General features: G+C 40.9%; 1 protein-coding gene across 3 annotated transcripts in view; it reads right to left on the minus strand.

The window, feature by feature from the left end:
• The window catches only part of TIAM2 (TIAM Rac1 associated GEF 2), a 135670-nt gene extending 121592 nt beyond the window's left edge, over positions 1–14078 (minus strand). For all 3 annotated transcript variants that reach the window (XM_069852093.1, XM_069852094.1, XM_069852090.1), the window contains exon 1: positions 13924–14078. The gene's annotated coding sequence lies outside the window, so the exon portion shown is untranslated. The remainder of the gene's footprint in view (positions 1–13923) is intronic.
• Positions 14079–14405: the final 327 nt, after the last annotated feature.

A 14405-nucleotide genomic window follows, 5' to 3' on the forward strand; every position in this document is an offset into this window, starting at 1 on the left:
TACATTAATAGCAGTGTTTCCTGAAACCCCTACAAGTCATAAACAACCATAGAGAAGACAGCCTGGAATGCCATTTTGACTCCATCTGTACAGCAACCAAACAGTGCACGAGAGCTGGTATTTGCTGCTACTCGGAGACAGCACGCGGCTCTGCCAAGTAGCCCAAAACTTGCCAAAGCGCTGCCTGGACACCTGCTGAACAACTCTTCTGTGCCAGGCATCTCCAGCAGTGAGGAAGAAGGGAGGCGGGATTCATCTCCTCTGACCTTAGCTAATTTGCTAGTGTTCACCAGCAATTCAAGTTCCTGCTAGTTAGTGGAATGTCCCAGGCATCTCAGAGACTAATTAATCCCCCTTTAAATAAGTGCCAGAGATAGCTAGGTGATTGTACTAGCTGTTCTCTTCTGAGTAATCTCGCAGCCAGAACATATGCATGCCTCTTTCTTGCTATGAAAATACAAGATACCAGGTACTCTGAGAGGTTTCTTCAAGTTCCCTTCCCCTCCAATAACATACTTGTCAACACTTTCAACTGCCACTTTTCCTGGAAACAAGCCTTTGCTCTTTTGTGACAAGTTGCACATCTTGAAGTAATTGAAAAAAGGAGAGCACTAGATAAGGGTTATCCTGTCTGCCTTGAAATAACCCTCCTAGTTCCCTTTCCAAGAAGATAAGAAACATCTGCACATACGAACTTTACTACACAGAAGTGACCTCTCTTCAAGGAAAAGACTAATTAAAAACTCAAACAATTTCTACAGCTCCAAGAATCCTCATGGACGTAGACTGGCATAGCAATTCAGGTATGTAACTACCTGAGCAATGAGGGTGCCATCGAGCTGTCCAAATTATGTGAAAGCTTTGTCTCCCATTCATAGTAGCCTTTTTGCTCACCAAGTAATTATAAAGCATAAACTATATCTATTGATTTTCTTTCCTGTGCTTCCTGGATTCTTTTTCTAGCTATTCTTCGTCATCTCTTCCCATGTTCCCTTACTCTCACATCAGCACCACGAATTTCATCCACTGATCAATTATTCTCCAACCCCACAACCCCTCCTGCAGGAGTCTCTCGTTTTGACACAGCTGCTCTCTCCTGTCCCTGCCAACCACCCTACCCGCTCCGCCTTGCTTCCAGCTCCAACTGCGGTCTGAGAACAAGTGTCTAAAACCCAACCTGCTACCCATGGGAGGCAGCATAGCAGGTCAGGTCATGCCCATTTGGTTCACCCTCAAGCAGCCTTCCACTGGTCTGAAGCAGGCAGTCTGGGAGCGTGGGCAGTGAGAGGGGCCAAGCTCCTAGTGGAGGGGAGCTCCTCTGCTGCGTGGCCCCATACATTGCAACTGCCTGCCTCTCCCCGCATGCTTATCTAACTGCATCACTTGGTTTTTGCAACGGCCTTTAGGATATGGGTAACACTTTCTGCTACAGCTGTGTGCTACAAATCTCTCATACAAGGAGAACTAAGGACATCTGAGCCAATGCTTGTGAGACAGACAGATGGCCACGCTGTCATCCTGTGGGTTTATGTGGGCTTCTCCCACTCACATCCTTGGACATCAAGTTCCTCTGCCCACCCAGACTCGCAGGAGCATCAACTTCTGTTATATTTCTTTTTTCTGTCTGTGCTGCGGCATCAGAACTGGATTTGAAAAATGTTTGAACAGCTATCTTTTCTTCCGCTATAATGGCTTATTAAAGAAAACAAAATGAAGCAGTGAATATGAACTATTTGTCAATCAGAGTTCTGATGCTCTGAAATCAGAAAACAAATCTAGATCAGTTTTCCCCTGCAACATAAAATTATTTGTAGCTGCTGCCTCACCCTTCTGGAAAGCCTCCCAGGCTAAATGCACCATGACACCCGAGTCGCTGGGTTTTTTGTTGCTCTGGAAATAGAGAGAACAGGCGCAACTTTGTTCTAACCACCAGCTGAAAGGAGAGGGACGCCAGAGATGATGCAAACCATAATGCAACCACAGTATAGGTGCGTGGAGCGAGGTGCTGCCTGTCCAGCCCTGCTCATCTCCCTGCCCACAACCCCCGCATCAGACCTTTCCATAACCAGTTGAAAGCTTGAACATAGGGTGAAGGCCACTCTCAGGCCCTTTTCTAAGAGCATTAAGAAGGGCCCATCCAAATGACATTCCTTCATTTATTTTGGCACCCCACCTTCCAGAGGGTTATCTTCCCACCAGCACAGCCTGTCAAACAGGCTCTCCAGGAGGTGCCAGTATCACAAAGGGTACTCCGGTAGGGATCCCCTTTCCTGCAGCTGCTCTAACGGATCCTGGTTGCTATCTGGTGACCCAGGCAGACCCCAGCACCAGCTGTGTCTGCCAAAAGGAACCCCACCCCAGACCACTTCTGCTCCATGACACACCCAATACTGCACAGCCCACCTCCAAACACTCCATTATCTCATCGAAAGCATCTGAATGCATTTTCACACAGGAACTCTACAGCAGCACAAGGTCAAGGGCCCAGCTGTCCTTCTCAGATGTACAAGGAGGGAGATTTGATTTGAAGAAGATGGGTACAAAAATACAAGCCCCATCATCAAATTAAACAGATAAATGCATAAGAACATTTTGAAATTTTATCCATCTACCAACTTCCTTCCTTTTGCTAGCAATATCCCCAATGTGTATTCGCATATTACATTGCTGAATTTGGGGGATAAACTCCTCTGAACATGTGACATATTCTTGATCTGTACCATGCCCTACAAATAAGTCACCGAATAAAACATCACAATGACAACAGGTAGGAAAAGAAGTGATGACCTCCGAGAGTAGCTCAAACAATTTCCTTAAATATATGGAAATTTATGTACATTTCTTCCTATGCAAATCATTACTTTTGTGTTGTTGGTTTGGTTTTTTTTGTAGTATATCTTTTTTTTTTCAAGTGTGCAAGAAGGAAGTAGGAATGACGCTACAACTAAAAAGACATAGGCACAAAAAATATGAGCCACAAATTTATTTATTAAAGAAAAATAAAATATTCTTTGTTTTAATACAATTATAAAAATTTTTTATCAGTATTTTTGGAACTTTTAGAGAACTACTTTGCTTAGTTATTTAAAAGACAGACAGGCAATTTGAAGAAACTAAAAAGGAAGAACAAACCTTTTCAGAAAAAGAGAATGAAAAATGGAAAGCAGAATATTCTTTCAGTATATAAAAGGCTGTTATAAAGACAGCTAGGATCAGCTGTAGGCCAACCTCATCAAGAAGAGAAGAGAAATACATGGGCTTCATTTTCACTGAGGAAACCTTTTTAGAGATGTCAGCAAAAGCTTTCCAAGTATAAGAACATTTCAGGCCGAGCTACTTTAGGAAGGTGACATATACAGACAAATTAGCAAAAGAAGGCAGCATGGGAGGGAAATGACATACCATCCCTTACAATAGTGCTAAAAGCCTCCAGTAACTGACTGTGCCAAAATGAAACAAAAGACGGTTGTTTTAAGTATCAGCAGGTTGAATCCATTTTTACAGGAAATAGACAAAAACAATTATTTCCAAATAAATAATGCACAGTTTAAAAAATAATAGCTTTGAATCTTTTTAATACTGTATTTGCTTTAAAATAGCCCTTTTGTATTTAGACAACAGTTTGGGAAGAATTATAGCATAAATTTTCCATACACTCCTTGCAGAAGTGTTTGGGAAAAACCCATCCACTAGCAGACAATACAATTTCACACTTTGTTTTTTTTAAATGAAAACTGATCTTCATGACGAAGCCAGTTTTCTTTATGACATATATTTTGTTATCTTTTAGCCCAAAACTAAGCTACCACTTGCAGTATAACACTTGCTCTTTTCTTTCCACAGTCTAGACAGAAGCAGTGACTCTGTAACTAAGGTTTCCACATCCTTTCCATTATAAAGCCTCAGAATTAAAATTTCACAACATTTTAACTAATGGCATGGCTCTGACGAGGACTGTCAATAAGCGTAACTGTTTGTTGCAGAAGGCAACACTCAGCACTACAATCAAATTGTCATTTCTGTCCCCACAGGGCAAATCTTCTTCAAAGTTGCCAAGGGCAGGGGCGAGGGAAAAGAAACCCAGCAGTGGATGAATGTTGACCCAGATCTCATTGACAGTAAAATCCTCACCATGTTCAGTGTTGCCAGTGCTTTGTCTAGGGAAATTATTACCATTTTCTGCTATCATAACTAGTTAAAAAAAAATCAGGCTGTTTACTGCTGAATGCCACCTGCTACTGCCTGGCAAACCATGTTCAAACAATTACACATGGCATATTATCATAACAAATAGTGCTTTTCATTTACACATCCAGAAGCACTGTGCTGAAGCAGTTTTGTTATCCCCAGTGGAGGGCAGGGGTAAGAGAGGGAAAGATAAGGAGAAGAGAGCCAGGCACACAGACAAGACGGCTTCTTCAGGCAGTCTGGTGGCCAGCAGATGGATGATGAGCTATCCCAAGCTCTGTTGCTGCATCTATTCCTACGGGGCTGCACGCTTAATTCAGCAAGAAAGGATTTCACATTTTGCATTGTCTCTTAAAATACATGCAGAAAAGCAGCAACTGGTAAAGCCACAAAGAAAGTGTTCAAGACTGGGTTGGATAGGGCTTTAAGCCACCTGGCCTTCTGGAAGGTGTCTCTACCCATTGCAGGAGGGTTAGACTAGATGACCATTAATATCCCTTCCAACCCAAACCATTCTGTGATGCTATGATATATTGCTTATTTCATCACATCCTGCAAGAGCCTGGAAGGGGATGTGGTGGGTCAGGCTCACAGGTCCATTTAGGAGAACCAGCCTCTAGCAGTGATGAGCAGCAGCAGAGGAAACACAAGGTTTGGGGGTATTACAGAAATAAAGTAATCATGAAGCAGTCCATCAAGGACTGCAGCCTGTTTTCTTCTTCAAAAGAAAAATATGTGAACTAATGATTCCTTAGAATGGAAAGAAATTTGGGTCACGCAATCTGTGTTATTCAGGAAATCAAACCAGATAATCACGGTGATCACTTCTGGCCTTGCAATACGTTTATTTTTAAAAGTCAGAAAACATCAACTTCATTCCCAGTGGTTTTCTCCATGAAGTCCAAAGAACTCTTCATCTCCTGAATTTTACTATAAATCTTCCTTTACTAATTCTACAAAAGCCTTGGAAATCAAATCCCTCTTCATTTCCAGCTTCTGTGAATAATCAAAACTTTGTTCAACTCTATGGCTTTTATTCCAAAACACTTAAATAGCTTCTTGACTTGCACAAAACCTGAAGCCACTTTAATCAATCAGCTATATATGGTCTGGATAAACACTGACTTTGAGATTCTGGGTATACAGCCAATCCTGTGCTATTTGCTAATACTTTGATCTAAATCAACATTATTTTTAAGAAGAAATGAAAAATATCCCAAGGACAAAGCAAACAGTAAGGAAATTACAGCTGGAAAAAATAGAGAATATGTGCATTAGCTAAAAACTCCTTGTTCCAAAGGTGTTTCAGAAGACAAACACATTAAGACTTATAACAAAATCAGACATAAATATACATTAATTTGTTATTCTGTTACACCCACAGGAATTCACTCTTGATTTTCCAGAATTCTACCACTATATTAAGTATATTTAATAGCATTAGTAAACAACACTACAGTCTTATTGCACGTGTGCATGTGTACCACACTGCTCCATTTCCTATGAAAGCATTATAGCACTTGTGATTTATGTCTGTGTAACAGAAAGGGCTATTCTGTAGAAATATCACCGGAAATGACACACAAGAAATAAACCAACACAGACATCTTACAATCATTTCCTAAACTTTAGTGCAGCAACCTGCTGAACTCCTGAAACAACCCAGATGCTGCTGACACAAGGAATGAAGGAGCACCAAAAAGGTTTCCAAGCACGGTTTCTAGGTCCTGAGAGGAGAAAAGGATGAACAAGGCAACAAGCTATGGAATGGTTAGTTATTTGCTGCCTGGAAATATGCTTTATTGGGTATTAACCATTCAGTACTGTCATGGTTCATCTACGGTGGCTGTGAACAGATCGGGGGGGACCTGCAGCGGCTGTGAAAACAAGAAAGCTGATGATTAATGTGTGGCAAATGCTGAAGTAATGGCTGGGGGAAAGAAGGCCATATGGATAAAAGTCACAGTAAACTCATGCCAGAGCTTTCTCGTCTTCTCCTCGTCTGTTTCCCTCATGAAACAGGGCTTATAAGAAAGGTGGAAACAGACATTTTAGTAGGGCCTGTAGTGACAGGACGAGGTGTAATGATTTTAAACTAAACGATGGTAAATTTAGATTAGATATAAGGAAGATATTTCTTACAAGGGTGGTGAAATTCTCGAACAAGTTGTCCAGAGAGGTGGTAGAAGCCACATCCCTGGAAACATTCAAGGTCAGGTTGGATAGGTCTCTGAGCAACCGGATCTAGTCGAATATGTCCTTGCTCATTGCAGATGGGTTGGACTAGATGACCTTTAAGGATTCCTTCCAAACCAAACCATTCTATGGTACTATGAATTACCCCCAGTTCCATTCAGATACCATCCCGTTAGCACATCTTATTCTGCTCCAATGCTTGAAAGCATCCGTTCTCTTCCCATACGCTCCTAGTATGTCAGATATCAGACAAGGCCAAAATTCAGTCTTTGCCCCCAAGAACACTCAGTTCAGGCTTTGGCAAGACATCAACAGATGCAAACAAACAATCATGTTTCAGTCAGGTTTGCCAATGCGCAACAGAAGACCATCTCCTGGAAGCCAGGTGAACTCAGTAAGATTTTAACATGGATTTTATTGAGGCATGCTAGGGCATAGCTCCCAAAGGTTTAACTGAATGTACAGTACAGAGAACTGCTTTTCATTTAAGTGTATTTTACCAGTTAAAAATAGACAGAAAATGAAGAAATGTAAGCCCGATACCTCATTACTGCTCAATATTCCATTATTCCCGCTCACCCTTTGCATAGCCTTCTAATGGAAATTAAAATATATGAAAACCATATATGCAGATAAGTATACAATATGTTTAAAAAACCAGATCTGACATCAGGCTAAGAATCAATAAGAATCTTTATACCATTGTTTTCCAGGAAAATATAGCAGAAGTATGCTATATGAATTTGAACAGAGAGGTCTATACAAGCAGATTACACTGACACAGACTTTATAGAATCGTAGAATCATTAAGGTTGAAAAAGACCTTTAAGATCATAAAGTCCAGCCATCAGCCTAACACCACCAGGCCTACAAAACCATGTCCCAAAGTGACAGGTCTACATGTTATCTGAATACCTCCACGGATGGTGACGCCACCACTTCCCCGGGCAGACTGTTCCAATGCTTGACCACTTTTTCAGTAAAGAATTTTTTCCTAATAGCCAATCTAATTCTCCCCTGACACCAACTCAAAGCCATTTTCTCACATCCTATCACTTGTGAGAAGAGACCAGGACCCACCTCACCACACTTTCCTTTCAGGTAGTTGTAGAGAGCAATAACATCTCCCCTCAGCCTCCTCTTCAGGCTAAACAATTCCAGTTCCCTCAACCATTTCTCACAAGACGTGCTCCAGGCCCTTCACCGGCTTCACTGCCCTTCTCTGAACATGCTCCAGCACCTCAATGTGAAGAGCCCAAAACCAAACTCAGTTTTGAAGGTGGGGCCTCAGAAGTGCCAAGAACAGGGGCACGATTACTTTCTTACTCCTATTGGTCACGTTATTTCTAATACAAGCCATGATGCTGATGGCCTTCTTGGCCACCTGGGCACACTGCTGGCTCATATTCAGCCCGCTGTCAACCAACACTCCCAGGTCATTTTCTACCAGGGAGCTTTCCAGCCACATTTCCCCAAGCCTCTAGCATTGCATGGGGTTGTTGTGACTCAGCTGCAGGACCTGGCACTTGGCCTTGCTGCAACTCATACACCTGATCTCAGCCCATTGATCCAACCTGACCAGATCCCTCTGCAGAGCCTCCCTACACTCAAACATATCAATTCTCCCACACGGTTTGGTGTGACCTGCAAACTTACTGAGGGAGCACTCAATCCCCTCATCCAGATCATTGACAAAGATATTTAATAAGACCAGCCCCAACACTAAGCCCTGGAGAATACTGCTTTTGACTGGCTGCCAAGTGGATTTAGCTCTGCTCACCACAACTCTCTGGGCTCAGTCATCCAGCCAGTTTTTTAACCAGCAAAGAGAACACTTGTTTAAGCCAAGAGCCATCAGCTTGTCTAGAAGAATGCTGTGGAAGACAGTGTCAAAGGCACAGTAAATGTAATATCATTAAATGTAATTATTTCTTGCAATTTTTTTCCTTACCCTCTAAAGGAATTAGCAGGGCTCAAAAGCCTTCATGTGCAATTTTACCATTAGGTATATTGTGGACACATTTAGAAATATCTAAAACACATCAACTAAGTAGCAAAGAAATATAAGATTAGTTCTATTATTGTATAAATTAAAATTTAAAAGGTATTGCCATTTTCTGTCTTAAGTGAAAGTTACTCTGCCAGCAGAAACACCCTTTCCTATGTCAAGAAAAATAAAGTTTTGAGAAAAGCAGTACAAAGTTTGCTGCAAATAGGGGAAACGTCCCACTGTAAAAATAAGAATAATTTTCTTCATGTAACTGAAAAAGACACCCAGTACTTTCACTATTACCTACAAACCAAGGAATTAAAATCCACACATTCTGTATAAACACTCAAATCATCTTAAAACACCATCGGTGAAATCTTGGTCCCATTAAAGCTGATGTCAGACTTCCCACTAACTTCAATAGTGACAGAATTTCATCCATTGTGCCAACGCATAAAGCAGAAAAGGGTATAGAAAAAGCTTTGAAGTATAAAACTAAAACAATAAAGACTGCATTCATCATCACTTCTGATGCCTTCGATCTTCTGTGCAACTTCTGCCTCTCTTTCTGATATGCCAACAAGCTGAAGATTCAATGCTTAGGTAGTTATTTATCATTCCCCGGGATACAGATTTGGACCGTGCCCTGCCCTTCCTGCTGTTTCACGTCCAACAAGACAACCCACCACTCTTACAGCAGTCACATTTTAACAGTGCAGGAAGAGATCCGCAACATTAAAACTCAGTTTCGCAGTGACTCAATCCAGAGCACTGCACTGGTGGGGGGGGCGGGGGCAAGGGGTATCTTGGGTTCCTCAGCAACCATCCTGTCATCACGCCAGATCCCTTACCAGTGATGCAGAAAAGTGGGTGGCACCATTTGGTTTCCATTCAAAGTCTGCTCTAGTCCCAAATGAAAGGGAGGTTTGCAATTATATTGTCACCTCCTCAGATATACTAGAGAGACTTCAAAGGAAGAACATTTCCAGAAATCAAACGGCTTGATAGGCCCAAGGGGAGAAATATACCTAGAAGCCAAACCTCTTTCAAAAGATACTGGACTCTAACAACAGCTGTTACTCATATACAAACTACCCACTTAGGAGCAACATAAACAGCAACTGTATCAGCACATGAAAACAAAAGCTTTCACACCAGAACTCAACAAATGAACTGAAGCTACTTCTACTGGCCCAGTCACCTCAAAAATAAATTTGGCAACACTGTAGAAACTTCTACCATATTTGTGTTGCTACAGTGAAGTGCTCTGAACTCCAGATTACTGAACTATTAAATGTTACGTTTTTTTTAAAAAAAAAACCCACTATTTTTAATTATGTTTGTAAAAATCCTAAATTCAGCACACTTGCTTTGTTCAGATCCATCAATAATTATTTTTAAATGCCAACAACAGGTCAGACAGAAATGCAAGAAAAAAAAATAATCAAGCCACACAAATGTACGCAACATTAAGATAGGGCTAAGCACTGTCTGCTTGTAACAGCAAATATGGAGGCATAACATTTTCACCGAAGCAACAGGGAAATTAATGAATGGCTAGAAAATAAGGATAGGCAATAACTACAGCTAGCCAGTTTTGGAGATATAAACATTATCTCAACTTGAAGTTCTATGGCCTTATATATCCTTCTAGGTTTACACTGTGAAAAAATGCCCATACTAGATTGCTCAGTAGCTGCGTTTATCTGCTCTTGTCTGTCAATAAGAAATTGCTTCCTGAATATAAAGCTTAACCAGTAAACCACAAGGCTTCCCTCTAATTTTCTTCCACTTCCTCAGCCTCTTTGAACCTTTCCTCCTCTAGACTACACCTGAACATGAGCCACAGGGGCTTGCCCAAATAAACACAAAGCTTCTTTCTGCCCTGTCCCTACCTTGTTTTGCATAAAGTTTGAATGTACACTGTTGGTAACAATACTATATGTTATTGAAAGTGTTTTTAAGATTTTTGTGTTCTGTGCTTTATGTGAAGGTACTGGTGTGTGTACTTCTCCCAGTGTTTGATTAGTCTCCCGGTCATTCTGTCACAAATGAGGAGCAGGGGGAAGTTTCCCCTGGGTCTGCAGACTTCTGTTTGGCATTTTCTCGTCCAAAGAACCACACCAGTGAGACTTGCACTTGGAAAGGAAATCAAGAACCAAGTCTTGGCTTTAATCACTTTAACCTAGGAACAATTTGCTGCAAGAGTATACAGATAGAGTTTTGATCATATCTTAATCAAACATTTGAGTCCATAGTACTACTGCGTATGCCAGCCATGCTGGATCAAAATTAAACAGCTATTGAAGTACACACATAATGACCTACTTATCTCAATTATACATCAGCTTTGTTTCAAAAGAAGCTCTTCTGAAAAATCAGATATCCATCTTCTTCAGGCTAAACCACTGTTGAAAACCCAGTGTGAACACATACCAAGAGTACACATACTCTTACCACCTTCTAGTATATCCGTATCTCACATTAACCATCTCTCTTCCTAATTCAGGCTTTCTACAGTTTGTGCATGCACAATACATCACACTCTCGAGCAAGCTGAGAGAAGGCATGTAGTGTGGGCATGCATGCTTGCATCTTCTGAGCGGTGCCCAAAGGCAGAGCAACACTATAAAGCTTACATACAGCACGCAGCCAGCAGGCTTCTCAGCTGCGTGAACAAATAGCCCCTGGATCAAGGGAACCAGAGTTCACCACTCTACAAAGGAAACGATCCATGTGCCTCCTTCCAGTGGGAACTCCAGACTGCCAGGAAGGGCTTGCTCCTGGCAGGGCCTGAGGAAGGACACTTTGCCTGGTACCTTCTTACTGCCTCACATGTGCTGCCTCTTCCAAGCACACTCTAAGCTCTAAAATCATCACTGGGCCTGCAGGATATCAAAGTCTTCCCATGAGATTAAGTTTTAAATGACCTCTATCTCTAGAACATACACTGCTAGAAAACTTAATGAAGTCCAAGTGGTTAGTAACATTAACGGAGTCTGCACAACTCTGCTAGTATAGGCCAGCTGCTACAACAAAATTCAACTGCAACACAAGTGCAGGAAAAATCAAACTTGTTACTGCAATTCAGTGAGTAATTTCAGGTTGTAAAAGTGAACAGATGGCACTTCTGAGCTTTAGTCAATATCCTGGACTTCTTAATTAGATTTCTGTTCAAGTCAGTCGGCTGGTCTACAGCAGGAGACCCCACATTTCAAAGTAACCTTAGGAGTCCCATTGCTCTGTCTGACAGAAACCACTACGTCAGGGAACTGCTGCAGGCACAGCTTCCACCCCAGGAACTGGTCAGCAGGTAATTAACAAAGCAGAATTAAAGGGATAGTCCAAAAATGCAGCTGCACCTTAGCCAAAATGCAAATTAATGTTTTAAGGCACCACATTGCTTTATAATTTTAGAATGCTTTTCATATGTTTATCATCAGGAATCTGCACATCCTAATTTTCTCTTCCATGTCTTCACATGGTTCTCAAACTCATCTTCTGACACTGACAAACTCACTCTGGGTTTTAACTGCTTTTTGGAAAGTTGCAGGTGATCACAATCAAAAAGAAACAAAACATACTGACAGTTAAAAAGTCAAAGAACTTTCAAGGTACTAAATAGTTCACCTACCCCACAGCACTGAAGCATGGCAGAAACAACCAGCAGGCTCTGACAAACATGAGTTTCATTAAATTTTAGAATCAAGTCCAATACTTCTTTTTACCAATACAGACTAAACAATAACAAAGAAAAGTCCAAGCCCCCAACAGGCTGGTTAACATGACAAATTAAGACTTTTTATGATCGCTGCAGTGTATAAAATCTCAGTGACACTTAACCTGAGGCAACAGAGCATGGCACATCACACTGGAACATTAAGTCTAGTTGTGTCAATCACAATGGCACAGCATCATAACTTTCCTTTTATCAAAGCCCGTTAGATGTTGACTATTTTGAGATTGATTGTTTGTATTACTTTACCTTTTTGAGGAGGAAAAACTCCTACATTCAGAAGAGCTTCATCACTATTATAATCATATTCAACATAACACTGATCACTCCTCCAAATCCATTTTCATTTTACAATATATCCTAAATGCATAAGCTACTACTAAAAATAAGCTGTCTGTTTTAGAAAAGAATGGGTCACACACTTTGCCAACCAAAGAACAACAAATGCAAAGTTCACGCCTATTTAACTCTGACATTGATGCCCTAAGTTCCTCTAAAATGGTAGAACTCTGAAGTCATAATAAAATGTAGCAATGTTCCACTATATACTGATTTGAAGAGATATGAGGGGGTTACAAAATAAGCTGAACATACAAATATATAATTTTTTTTTAACTGTTTGAATATCATATAACAACCTGCCCTAACAGTCACCTGCCTGGTGCGTTAGAGAAAAACCTGCAACTTGCAGAGTTCCCTTGTTTATACAGCACAATTTTGTCCCAAAGTATATCTGTGATTCTGTCACACAATAAAACCAATCCTGTCCTAGCAAAGGATGAGACTGAATCCCTCAAATTGCAGCCCTCACCATTGGATGTGTTTACGATTACATCAGACAAACACTGAGGGAATGAGGATGAACTGGACACGTTCCTGTCCAATCCTGCTCCCTAGAATTTTGCGATGTGCAGAGCTGCCCAAAGGCCTGAACTTCCTAAATGGTGGCTTTGTCAGTATTCCTGCTACAAAGGCCAAATGCATCAGGATTTTGTGCTAATAGCACACCTGGTGTAGTACATCACATAGTACTAACAACGTGCAGCTACAATTAACAACAGCAAACAATGCCTAAGCAATTCAAAATAATGAAAAGTTGAATAAACACTGTCCCATAAACATCATAATTAACCCTTTATTTCAGATGATAAAACTAAAGAAGGTAGAAGAAACCTGCCCTTCCATAAGCCCAGTTGCACCAAAGCGTCTCTTCTTCATTTGTCATGTGTAAGATGTGTGACTACAGCAGAAAAACATCTGATGATCACCAGAACTAAACTTTAACACTGCTCTGTGCTTTGGGGTCAGCGACACATCAGGAATAGGGTATCACTTTGCTGGTACTTTTCTGTGTAATTCTGCAACAATGTTTATCTGCTTATCCATTCCTTTACCTTTGATACACAGACACCTACCACATCGTAACACTCTTAATAGCTGGGCAGGAAAAAGCCTAAACTCCTCCCTCTCCCTCCTTAAACACAGAAAACTGCATTTATGCTATTTACAGATTTGGATACATGTTTGGACTGAAATTTTGTAAATACAATCTATTTTTAAGTCAGCAGCATTAATAGTTGGATGACTGCCTTGAGAGAAACAATTCAGATAGCCTACATTTCCTCCAGTGCTGGTGTTCACTATTGGTTGACTCTAAAACCTCAAAAGTCACCCAGACAGAATGAAATTTTAAAACCCAGGGACTAAAGCAAATTTTGAACTGGCTGTAACTGGACCTTGGCCTCTAACCGTTTCATAATCCAATTTATATATTCAGAAATAAGCAAACTGATAAAATAAAAAACAAACAAACCTTGCATAATTTATACTCTCTCTACATGCTCCGTTTCCCTCTGCATCCTGGAGTGAAAGCACAAAGGATGAGGGGGCTGTATTCTCAACACTGCCGTTGCCACTTCATGAGCTGAAGACTTTGTTGATGGAACTCTCTATTTTCGTAGAGCTGACAATCTGAAAAACAAAAACTGTTTTGTTAACACATGTATCCCTGGATACATCAGGCATTAAGTTTCATTCTGAATCACTGCCAACTAAATCATTAACCTCTCCCATGCAAAGCCAACCATTCACATGCAGAAAAAACAGGTAGAAACATCTCTGCTCAATTCATACCTCACTTACATGTTCTGCACTCATGCGCAGCAGCTAAAAACTTCTCCCTATATACAAAGGGAAGTTAGAAACCGGTAATGCAACACATTACAAACCACATGCTTCAAGAGGAGTTTTTGTTAATCTGTCCAGGTTTCCATCTGGGAAACACACAACCAAGAA

The sequence above is a fragment of the Phaenicophaeus curvirostris genome, chromosome 2 (genome assembly GCF_032191515.1).
Source record: "Phaenicophaeus curvirostris isolate KB17595 chromosome 2, BPBGC_Pcur_1.0, whole genome shotgun sequence".
Taxonomy (NCBI): Eukaryota; Metazoa; Chordata; class Aves; order Cuculiformes; family Cuculidae; genus Phaenicophaeus; species Phaenicophaeus curvirostris.